We start from the raw sequence: 13,369 nt of genomic DNA on the forward strand, positions 1-13,369 counted from the left end.
GAAAAACACATAGTTCCTCCTCTTCATCAGTTCTTGCAAGAGCAAGGGCCAAAGCTGAAGCTGCAAAGGTGAAAGTTCATTTTGCAGAGAAAGAAACTTTATTATTGAAGGAGAAGGCTCTTATAGAAGAGAAAAGGTCGATAGAATCAGCAAAAGTAGAACGCAAGAAGGCCGACATTGAAGCCGATTTAGACCTGCTTTCTCGACAGAAGGAAGCAGCAGCAGTTGAAGCGGAGGCTAATGCTTTGCAAAATGAATGCGATGAAAATATGTCACAAGTGTTGCCTGATCAACCACCACTTGATTCGAAATCAAAAACTGCCGCATTTATAAATCATGTTCAGAAACAAATTAGTTCAATTGAGATCGACAAAGAAAACACTGATGCATTTCATATCGATAAAGAAAACAAACATTCAACTCATATCGATCAAGAAAACACACATGTCAGTGGAACATTAGACCCACACGCCAACTCGTTCATTCCAAGAAAAAATATTATTGCAGATACGCATGTGTCAGATAATCATCCTTATCCAAGTGATAGAACTCTTGCTACTGATTTCACACGTTTCTTGCTAAAACGTGATCTCTTAATGTCAAGGTTCAATATTTTTAATGACAAACCCGAGTATTATCCATCTTGGAAGGACAGTTTCAAGAAAATAGTGAAAGAGATTGATGCAGATTCAAGTGAGGAAATAGACCTATTGTTAAAGTGGACTGGTCCTAGTTCTAAAACACAAGTTCAAAGTATCAAAGCTGCGAATACTAACAATCCGTCAAGAGCTCTAAAGCTAATCTGGGAGAGATTGAATGAAAGGTATGGTAGTCCAGAGCTTATCGATAGTGCACTCAAGACAAAACTAGCAGCTTTTCCACGCATTACAAATAAAGATTATTTTAAGTTGTATGATCTGTCAGATATCTTGTCAGAGATATCATCCGTGAAAGAAAATGACAATTACAAGGTTATATTTTCCTATTTTGACTCATCAGTTGGTGTAACGCCAATCGTAGCTAAGCTTCCATATCAGCTTCAGGAACGATGGACTACTATGGCCGTTAATTATAACGATAAAAACAAAACAATATATCCGCCATTTCATGTATTTGCTCAGTTTATTCAGCAACAAAGTAAGGTGAAGAACAATCCAAGTTTTTTATATGACAGTCAACAGGCAAACACTGGTTTTAAGGATAAACTACCAACAACAAAAGGGAAACTTAATGACGTTCGTACCAGGAAAACAGACTTCGCTGAAACAAAAAATGAGAGAAGTCAAAGTGTGGATCCACGTGAGAAATGTTTGATTCATGGTACAAACCATACACTTAATGATTGTAGAACATTTAAATCAAAGCCAATACAAGAACGTAGACAATTTTTAAAGTTGAACAAATTATGTTTCGGATGTTGCTTGTCAGTATCACATTTTAAACGGAACTGTCCTAACGCAATCAAATGTGGTGAGTGTGGAAAAACAGATCACCCTACAGCACTGCACATAAAAAATCGTGATCAACAGTCTACAGAGCCATCAGGTCATGGCGGGGAGCCTGTTGATTTGGAACACGAAGTTCAAACTCCTATACAATCAGCATGCACACAGATTTGCATGAATAAATTTGGTGGCAAATCATGTGCAAAGATAATACCAGTAGAAGTGTATCGTAGTGACAATCCGGATAGAAGGCTAAAAGTATATGCTTTAATGGACGATCAATCGAATAGAACCTTAGGAAAATCGGAACTCTTCGATTACTTTGGATCAACGAGTGTCTCTGATTTTACATTGTCAACATGTTCTGGAAAATCTCAAGCATCTGGTCGAAAGCTTAGTGGTTTAGTCGTCGAGTCATTAGATAAACAAACTCAATTTAATGTGCCTGACATTTTAGAGTGTAACCTCATTCCAGATTCTAAAGACGAAATACCTACTCAGGAAGTTGTTTTGTTTCATAATCATCTCAGTGATCTCGTGGAATTTATTGAACCTCTTGACGAAGAGTCCAAAATCTTGCTCTTAATTGGACGCGATCTCATTTCTGCTCATCACGTACTTGATCAAAGAATTGGATCTGAAAATGCGCCTTACGCACAGAAACTTCCTCTGGGATGGACAGTTATTGGTGAAACTTGTCTCGGAAAACTGCACTATCCAGACGAAACTCGTGTTAAAAAGACATACTTACTTTCTTCAGATAGAATATCGATATTTCCACCGTGTACAAGTGAACTTAAAATTGATGAAGTGCGTACACTTGAAGTTGATGAAAGTGCATACGACAAAATTGGCAAAGATGTGTTTATTCGCCGTCCTGATGATGATAAACCTGGACTGTCTCCTGATGACAGAGAATTTATAGAATCTATGGATACAAACCTTTGGAAGGACTCAAGTGGTAATTGGTCCGCCCCATTACCGTTTCGACAAGATCGTCAAGTTCTACCAAATAACAGAAATCTAGCATGGAAAAGAGCCAAAGGTCTAGATGCAAATCTTCGCAAAGATCTTCAGAAGCGTGAACATTTCTTCACTTTCATGAATACAATTCTAGAAAAGGGTCATGCTGAAAAGGCCCCACATATCAACGATGATCAGGAACAATGGTATTTGCCTATATTCGGGGTTTATCACCCCAAGAAACCTGGGAAACTTCGTGCTGTGTTTGATTCCTCTGCACAATTTGATGGAGTGTCTCTTAACAATGTGTTGCTTAGTGGACCAGATTTGACGAATAATCTTATCGGTGTTTTGCTCCGCTTCCGTAGGGAGCAAGTGGCCATTATGGGCGATATAGAACAAATGTTTTACAGTTTTAAAGTTGATGAAAAACACAGAGACTATCTACGATTTTTCTGGTACACCGACAATGATTTTGACAAACCTCTAACAGTGTATCGCATGTGTGTGCACGTATTCGGCAATAGTCCTAGTCCTGCTATTGCATCATACGGACTTAGAAAAACTGCCATGGAAGGAGAAAATGACTTTGGCTCCGATATGCTTGATTTTGTCACTAGAGATTTTTACGTTGATGATGGTTTAACTTCGAAACCTTCTAGCGCCGAAGCAATTGATCTCATGAAGAGAACTAAGTCAGCTTTAAAATCTATTGGTAATATTCGACTACACAAGATATCTTCAAATGTTGAGGAAGTTATGCATTCGTTTGATAATGAAGATCTTGCAAAGAGTCTTAAGGATCTCGACCTTAGTTCCGATATTCTTCCTGTACAACATAGCCTTGGTATGAACTGGGACCTTGAAACTGATACTTTCATGTACTGCATCGATAGAGATGTCAAACCGTATACTCGTCGAGGATTATTGTCAACAATACAGTATATTTGATCCTCTTGGATACTTAGCACCAGTAACTATTAAAGGAAAATTACTGCTTAGATCAGTTATGACAGGACAGATAATGTGGGATGAACCGTTACCGGAAGAGGTTTACAACGAATGGGAATCTTGGAGAACGTCACTCTTTGATTTGGAAAAAGTAAAATTCAAAAGGATGTTTGTACCTACTTCATTTAGTTTAGCGAAAACAAGGAAGATTCACATTTATTCCGACGCATCAGAGAAGGCAATAGCCGCAGTTGGTTACATACAACTAGATGACGATAAGAATTTTGGTTTTATTATGGGAAAGGCAAAAGTTGCACCCAGTCACACTCATACGATTCCACGCTTAGAACTATGTGGAGCTTTGCTAGCAACAGAAATAGGACAAACAATATCTGACCAGTTAGATATACCTTTGTCTGATATTCAGTATTATACCGATAGTAAAGTTGTACTAGGGTACATCTTCAATTCATCACGACGATTTTACAATTATGTTTCAAACCGTGTTGCGAAAATTCACACAGTGTCAAATTCCGAACAATGGTCTTATGTGCATACAGATGGCAACCCAGCCGATCTGGCAACTCGATCAATAATTCCTTCGAAATTAGAAAATAGTATATGGCTATCTGGTCCGGTGATAAAAATTTATGCCGATCAAACTATTGAAAGCTTTTCTCTCATCAATCCTGACACCGATAACGAAATACGTCCTGACATTACAACTAGAAAAACAACGAGTCTTGAGAAACTCTCCTTGGGATCACAACGATTCGAAAGATTTGGAAACTGGAAGTCACTTGTTAGATCAATTGCGCTGATAAAGAACTTTCTTGTTAATAGAATTTCAAAAGAAACTAGGTGTCAATTCAGGGATGCAGAGATGCTCGTTGTTGGAGTTGTGCAAAACGAGATCTTTTCAGACGAAATCGATTGTATTAAAAATGGCAGGCCACTCCGTGGAAATAGTGCACTGTTGCAGCTAAGTCCATTTATCGACAATGAAGGCATTCTGCGTGTTGGTGGGCGTATTAAAATGGCAAATGTACAACCCGATGAAAGGAATCCAATCTTAATACCTAGTAAACATTGGATTGCAACTTTAATAATACGGTACTTTCATCAAAAGATAAAACACCAAGGAAGACAATTTACATCAGGAGCTATACGAACAGGAGGATACTGGATAGTAGGTGAAAAGCGTCTTGTTTCATCAATAATTTACAAGTGTATAACTTGCCGCAAGCTTCGAGGGCATACCGAACAACAAAAGATGGCTGACTTGCCTGAAGACCGTGTGATCCCTGAAACACCATTTACATCTATAGGGATTGACACCTTTGGACCTTGGTCCGTCATAAGCCGACGCACTAGAGGTGGCGTTGCGAAAGCAAAGCGTTGGGCCATCATTTTTACATGTCTAGTCACAAGAGGTGTTCACCTAGAAGTAGTAGAAGAAATGACTTCCTCGTCATTTATTAACGCCTTCAAACGTTTCATAGCTATTCGAGGGGAAGTAAAACTAATTAGGTCTGACAGAGGTACTAATTTCGTCGGAGCCACTGACCAACTAGGTATTGATAGTATCAATGTAGAAGATGGACCATTAAAGGAACATTTATATGATAATGGCATAGAGTGGCATTTTAATTCACCTCATTCATCTCATATGGGAGGTATATGGGAAAGAATGATAAAAACAACGCGATCAATCCTGGACTCTATGTTATCAGAACTTCCTGGAAAAGAACTATCACATGAAGTGTTAGTAACATTGTTAGCGGAAGTGTCTGCGATAATTAACTCCAGGCCTTTAACATGTGTACCTACGGACTCTGATGAGCCATTACCTCTCACACCTAATCTTATCATCACTCAAAAGCCTAGTGTATTAATTCCAAAGGATGTGTCATTCGATTGTAAAGACATGTATTATGCACAGTGGAAGCGTGTACAATATCTTTCGAACGTTTTCTGGAAACGTTGGCGAGTGGAATACTTGCAAACTTTACAATGTCGACAGAAATGGACTCGAGAAAGAGAAAACATTCAAGAAGGAGATGTTGTGTTGCTCAAGGACAATCAAGTTAATCGCTTAAGTTGGCCAATGGGAATAGTCACTAAAACATTCCCTAGTGCTGACAATTTAGTACGTAAGGTAGAAATTCGTATAGTGCGTACTGTGGACAAAGACTGTGTAAAACCAGCTTTCTTCGTTAGACCAGTGACAGAACTTGTGCTATTGTCAAGAACTTATGAATAGTGTAGTGGCATAAATATCATGCCAGACGGGGAGTGTACTGACTCGTCCGTAATTATTTCATGATGTTTCCGAAAGTTGACTTACATTTACTATCTTCTTCGTTACTTTCCCCTCTTTTGTAATTTCCCCTTATTTACATGCTCACGTTGATGATTCAGCATCATTTATTGATATATCTGCCAGATTCCGGCACAGTGTAAGTTTATAGCATATTGACAATTTGAAGAACTGTTTATTGTAAACATATATAACATGTATTGTGTTTTGATGACGTATAAAACGTTGGGTAAATGACAATGATGACAAATATGCCACGTCACCAGATTATTTGTTTTATTGTTTCACAACCGTTTGTTATTACTTGTAAACACACAGATACAACATTTACACTATAAAAATGTTCTATAAACATTCAAATACCCTTTTTGGTATTTTTTGTATGATTCATAGCACCCCCCTCATTTCGTTATTTTTAAAGTATGGAAAGCAATTCGTGTCATAATTTGTATACATAATTTTTGATACTTGTCGAGTTTTCAACACATTAAAAGCTGAACACACCAGTTTCGACTCACAGTTATGTAACCAAACTTGATATATTGTTAATGCTTGTATTTTTATGTGAATGTATGGAACACAATTAGTGTCATAAGCCAACTTTGTATTTTTGTATGTTTTGGCAAATCTTTTTGATTGATAGGTTTTATATTGAGTTTTTATTTGTTCTTTCAGCTTTTTACCGTTTGATGTTCACGTTCAGTTTGGAGTTATACTTACCTGTCATCATTTGTAATCATTCATTGAACACCAGCATACCTTTGTTATTCATGCTACATTGTGTTAATAGAGTGGATTATATGACAATAAATAAAACGGTTATCTTTAATGAAGTCCATTATTTAATGCCCGCAAAGAATAGATGGGAGTCATTACAAAATTGTTGTACTTGTGTTTTCAAATTTACAAAAGTATCACCTCCTCCATAACATCTAAATAAAGACTAATAGAATATGAATGCTGTTTAACTTTAAATATTGTATGTTTGTAATGATTGTCATGTTTTTTTTGGTAACAATCCAATATTTGGATTTTACACCAATAAAATGATTTTGATTTGACAATTTAAAACTGCTTCCCACCTTCATTTATGAAAAATTGCATGCATGTATGAAACTACATGTCCTGGTGATTTTATCTAAAATGCACTCAGGTGATAATATTAACTTGATAAATATGGCCTTTCAAACCACATTATTGTTACAGTATTATTTTTGTCATTCTAGGTACAAATTTTATTCGGGCTTTAAGTTCCAGGCATTTCTTTTATGAAGAAGGAATATATATCATGCAGTTTTCGTTCTCAGGAACTAAAATATTTTTTCCTTCCTGATTTGCGGGACAAATATACAGTCACACTTTTATTTCAAAAAAAAATCAGAAACTGCTAGTCGAAATAAGCATGTCATTACCCGTACTATTCTTATCTAAACAATGTTTAAAATTATTATTTGCATCGTACAAAGGACAAATACGATCATTAAAAAAACTGAAGCGAGGCTGGGTATGCTGTGTGTGTGGCTGTTCTTTTTTACTCCCTGTTAGATAAAACTCAAACATTCTAATAAATCTGTAGCTTGCATGGATTATTTCGTGAACAACCACTAGAAACAAATTTGTTTCATTCTTTTAATTCTGAAAACCAACAATTGCCATTTTAATTTACATGTTTTTCTCGTAAGCTACCGTCAAATCAAAAGTTGACATTTCATAACTATAAGGAGCCGCCATGTTGAATTGCTAAAATCAGTAAATATGTGAATAATGCCATAGAATAGAAAATTAAACAAAACCTACCTTGAAAATCAATTTTAATACAATAGTATACGACATTTCGATGATTCACGTAACAACAAACTTTCAACTCTAGCGTTTTCATTTGTATGACGTCATGTTTTGAAATGACTTAAATGCGCCAAAAACATTAATAGACTTTCGCGGAATTTTAATTTATTTTTATTTTGTTGGTTTCTCCGAGCTCTTGTGCATTACTTCTTTTTATTATGCATCCGAATAAGAATAAAAGTTATTTTGTCTTTTTTTAATTGCAATTTTAAAAACAATAAAATCGGCAAAGGGTTTGCAAATAGGTTTCAATACATGTGGATTTACGTGGGAAGTATATTGTAACAGCCATTAGTATATACATCTCCGAGTCTGCGCTAAGTATAGATATATCGAGAATTTTATCACAGTGTTGTTCACAAAGCGAAAGAAGCACGTCATATTAGAATAATAAATAGCTAATAACGTTATGTGCAATTGGCTGTTAACATTGGTATATCTTGCAATTAAGCTTATTCTTTTAATTTCCATAGTTTCAACGTTATATGTGGTCTTCGTGATTATTTTAAAAGCGAATTATCACAACGGTCATTTATAATTCCGTGATTTCCAAAGTTTTCATTGACGTTTTTGAGTCTCAGGAACTCAAACGTTTCTGTCCGACTTCAACAGGTAATTTTTTATCGGAATTCTCATCGGCTTCTATCTGAGTATGGTGAAAGCTTGAAACAGTTGTGCAAAAAATCTTTCTTTGCTCGACATGGGCAAAAGTTTACTTTTTTGGCCAACGAGCCTTCTAAGGCGTTCTCTCCGGAATAACAGGTACACCCATGAATCTAATATTTGGTTAAATAATGCAATCCTTAGAGTAACGAGATCCACCATTTTATCATGACGTCCAGTAATTTGGGTAATAATAATCCGAACCTAACAAGAAACAAGGTATATATACAATATTAGGTCAATGTCAGAAAAATATCAACTTTTTTGTATGAGGCTGAGAAACTTGGTCCGTGTATATTTGCGTCCATTCGTTTTTCATTTTGAAATATCAAAAACAAAAAACGAAAATCGAAAGTGTTTTCATTTTTCGTTTTTGATGTCTTAAAAACCAAAATGAAAAACTAAAGTGTTTTCAATTTTCGTTTTTGATTTCAGAAAAACCAAAATGAAAAACTAAAGTGTTTTCGTTTTTCGTTTTTGATTTCTCAAAACAAAAAACGAAAAACAAAAGTATTTCTTTTTTTTTTTCATTTTTGATTTCTCAAAAACTAAAATAGAAAAATATTTTTGATTTCACAAAAACAAAAAACGAAAAACGAAAGTGTATTCAATTTATTTTTTCCACACTGTTTAATTGTCATTCAATAGATGACAATGTTGTCATTTGTTATTCATTTAAAGATGCTTCAGAGAATGAAATTATTACAATATTGTCGATTTTTGTTACGTACTTAAACAAAAAGGATGAACATAGAGTTTTGTATATAATTTTAATTATTTCTCGATTTATAATGTAAAATGTTTTCATGTCTTGATGTACAGTCATTGATAGTAAATGTTGCTAATGTAAACACCCGGTGTTCATTCAACATAATGTTACACATATTATATTAATTCAATTGTTATACAGGATTTAGGACGTGAATTAGTACATGAGTGTTTCACACGAATTAATTGTCATGAACTTGGACAAAGGAGCGGATTTTAATAACTCTATTTATTCAATTAATCTATTGTTATATCTATTTGGCATCTGTTAATCTACTTAATCCTTTAATTGCCTGTGCTTATATGATATTGTTCTTGTGTTCCATTACATTTAGTTTTGAGTTTGTTGTTCAGTCTTGCCAGACTGCTTAAATAAAAGTGTATTCCTTCTTGATTCCATATAGTCCGAACACTATCTTACCCGGTCCTATCGCTATTTGGGGGGGGGGGGGGGGGCTTTATTTGTTGTTCCTGAAGTCTAAGATATAGTATCGAGGTGAACACACACACAAAATAAGGTGTGAAGGGAAAGATCAATACTTTTGAATGGGGACATGGGGTTGGATCCCCCCTTTTTCTCCTGCGTTTGAACCCCCACTTTTAAAAATGACTGGATCTGCCCCTGAATCTTCAATAATTATGAACACTGCCAAATAATGATACAAACAATCAACAAAATTACTTGTTATGGAACAGACTAATCTTACAAAAATAAAAAAATAAATAAAAAATAAAACAAAATTTATGCAAAAAAAAAAAAAAAAAAAAGGCACGAAGAGTCTTTTATCTTCGGTAAAATAAACCGGTTAATTTAGATCACATATTTACGCATTTTGTTTACTAAATTGAAAGAATTTTAAGACTTCTCCGCTTAATCACAGAATTCAAACCACATGCAATCCCATGGAAAGGGGTTTCGGTAAGTGAGCTAGTACGGAATCGGTTTATATATATCAACAAAGCAAAAAATAACATGAGCTTTAAGGATTTATCACACCGTCCGATCATCTCACTGAAAGCCACCTACAGAGCTTATGTTATATTGTTATATGTATACCAGACATGAGATAAATTTCTTTATAGTGAACTTTCCATTGGATATCATTATCTTATACATAGACAATATCTTGAGTGTGTGTGTGTCAAATAAATTATTCAGTAAAGAATCCGTTTGATACATTATCTAATTATTACGCAAGTATTTAGAAATTGGTTAATTTAATGATTTATTTCTGTCAGATTTCCATATCAATTGTGTTTGTGCAAGTTAAACTTATAATAGGACAGAGAATGTAATATTTTTCCCCTATGGATTACAAATATTAAAAAGATCAAACGATAAATAAAAATAACAATTAAATTATTTTCACATATGAAGCAGTTAAATACATATTTTCCTGTATTTTTTTTAAAAGAATAGGTATCCACTCCAGATTTAAGTAAGTATATAGAATGGTGCAATTTAACGAATGAGTAAACTGAAGTTTTAATAAAAAGTCTTGTGTTAAATATGATTAAAGCTTTTTGTTATGGAACCGACTTACAAAAACAAAATAAAAACAATTTGAAACATTAATGAAAAAAAAGACATGAAGAGTCTTTTATCTTCGGTAAAATAAACCGGTTAATTCAAATCACATATTTACGCATTTCGAAAGAAATTTAAGACTTCTCCGCTTAATCCTAGAATTCAAACCTCCCCACAGAAACATGCAATTCCATAAAGGGGAAGCAATTCCATGAAAAGGTTAAATTTAAGTAAGTGAGCAAGTACGGAATCAGTATATATAGAAGAAGAAGATGTTTTATTTCCATTAAATGGGCTCACAAGGAGCATAGTACAATATAAGACATTAATAAGACAATAACACAAAGAAACAACAATAGTCATACATACAAGGAAAAGAAAATCAGTTTGAACATAATGAACTACACAAATACATGTATATAAATATACGCTCAACAATGTTTCCCTCCTTCTCAGTAATATATATGAACAAAACAAAAAGACAGTAACATGAGCTCTAAGCAGAGTTCTCACACTATCCGATCATCCCAATAAAAGACAGTAACATGAGCTCTAAGCAGAGTTCTCACACTATCCGATCATCCCAATAAAAGCCACCTAAGATCATCCCAAATAAAAGCCACCTAAGATCAGCCCAATAAAAGCCACCTAAGATCAGCCCAATAAAAGTCACCTAAGATCAGCCCAATAAAAGCCACCTAAGATCATCCCAAATAAAAGCCACCTAAGATCATCCCAATAAAAGCCACCTAAGATCATCCCAAATAAAAGCCACCTAAGATCATCACAAATAAAAGTCACCTAAGATCAGCCCAATAAAAGCCACCTAAGATCAGCCCAATAAAAGTCACCTAAGATCATCCCAAATAAAAGCCACCTAAGATCATCCCAATAAAAGCCACCTAAGATCATCCCAAATAAAAGCCACCTAAGATCATCCCAATAAAAGCCACCTAAGATCAGCCCAATAAAAGCCACCTAAGATCATCCCAAATAAAAGCCACCTAAGATCATCCCAATAAAAGCCACCTAAGATCAGCCCAATAAAAGTCACCTAAGATCAGCCCAAATAAAAGCCACCTAAGATCATCCCAATAAAAGCCACCTAAGATCAGCCCAAATAAAAGCCACCTAAGATCATCACAAATAAAAGCCACCTAAGATCATCCCAATAAAAGCCACCTAAGATCAGCCCAATAAAAGTCACCTAAGATCAGCCCAAATAAAAGCCACCTAAGATCATCCCAAATAAAAGCCACCTAAGATCATCCCAATAAAAGCCACCTAAGATCAGCCCAATAAAAGTCACCTAAGATCATCCCAAATAAAAGCCACCTAAGATCAGCCCAATAAAAGTCACCTAAGATCAGCCCAATAAAAGCCACCTAAGATCAGCCCAATAAAAGTCACCTAAGATCAGCCCAATAAAAGTCACCTAAGATCATCCCAAATAAAAGCCACCTAAGATCATCCCAATAAAAGCCACCTAAGATCAGCCCAATAAAAGTCACCTAAGATCAGCCCAATAAAAGCCACCTAAGATCAGCCCAATAAAAGTCACCTAAGATCAGCCCAATAAAAGTCACCTAAGATCAGCCCAATAAAAGTCACCTAAGATCAGCCCAATAAAAGTCACCTAAGATCCGGGTAAACTTGTCGATCCTTTAAATAAACTTATTCTAAAAGGTTACCAATTCAACAATGTAATTAGATCTTTGAATATTCTTTTTATTAGTATTAATATTGATTTTGTTATCAGTATAGTTTTATATACATATGTACAATCATGGCTCTACAATCTGTCGATACCTGTATCTTAGCATTGCACATGGTCGTGTTTTTCCCTGACTGTTAATGACGTCTTTACACTAAATCCATTGGATGTTAAATGTGTTCTGATTGATATTTTAGTCTTAGATGCATGATTTCTTTTTATTAGTTATTATTGGCTTTGAACTAGCTGTCAGTAATTGCGACTAATCTCAGATCTGTACTTAATAGTGTCTTTTTATTGTGGGGATGTTTAAGTACCCTGCCACGTCCCCTCTGTGTTTTTGTTAGATGCATTTCTATTTGTATCCATCTAATGAATTAAGCCTTTTTTCAACTGATTTTTATAGTATGTTCTTATGTTTTACTGTTACACCATTTTCCTAGGTAAGAGGAGGGTTGGCGCCTTCAAACTAGTTTAACCCCGCCACATTCTTTATGTGCCTGTCCCAAGTCAGGAGCCTGTAATTCAGTGGTTGTCGTTTGTTGCTGTGTAACATATTTGTTTTTCGTTCTTTCGTTCATTATTTTGTACATGTATACATGAGGCCGTTAGTTTTATCGATTGAATTGTTTGACATTTGTCATGGCGCGGCCTTTTATAGCTGACTATGCGGTATGGGCTTTCCTCATTGTTAACGGCCGTACGGTGACCTATAGTTGTTAATTTCTATGTTATTTGGTCTCTTTGGGGAGTTGTCTCATTGTCAATCATATCATATTTTCTTATTTTTATATTAAGTTTAGTAAATGCTTAGTTATATTCATGCATTTTACTGCGGCACACGGGACTGGAAATTTGCTCTAAAACTTGTAATATGTGCGCATAAATTAGAATTGAAGCTTTCTTCACACTGAATACATAAAGGCAAATGGTTTGACGATCACTTCTGTACACATTAACAGAGTTTGTCCCAGACAAAACCAACATGTTATTCAGTGCTACGAGTCACTATTGCAGCCATTTTGATACACAATTGCTAATTTGACATGTGTTTGCCAAATTTGCATAGAAGGACGTCGCTAACCGAAACAAGTAAATTTGTATCCAAAAGACAATGCATAGCTTTAAACATGTCGATAATTGGCATGCTGTTTTACATTCTGATAAATCTA

The 13,369-nt window shown here is 35.1% G+C and overlaps 1 long non-coding RNA gene across 1 annotated transcript; it reads left to right on the forward strand.

Annotated features, from left to right (window-relative positions):
* Positions 1–551: 551 nt before the first annotated feature.
* Positions 552–6,508, forward strand: LOC143064549 (uncharacterized). Its single transcript, XR_012975275.1, has 2 exons — positions 552–5,818; positions 6,355–6,508. It is a non-coding gene; the product is annotated as an uncharacterized LOC143064549 (long non-coding RNA).
* Positions 6,509–13,369: the final 6,861 nt, after the last annotated feature.

Source organism: Mytilus galloprovincialis, chromosome 1 (genome assembly GCF_965363235.1).
Source record: "Mytilus galloprovincialis chromosome 1, xbMytGall1.hap1.1, whole genome shotgun sequence".
NCBI classification, from domain to species: Eukaryota; Metazoa; Mollusca; class Bivalvia; order Mytilida; family Mytilidae; genus Mytilus; species Mytilus galloprovincialis.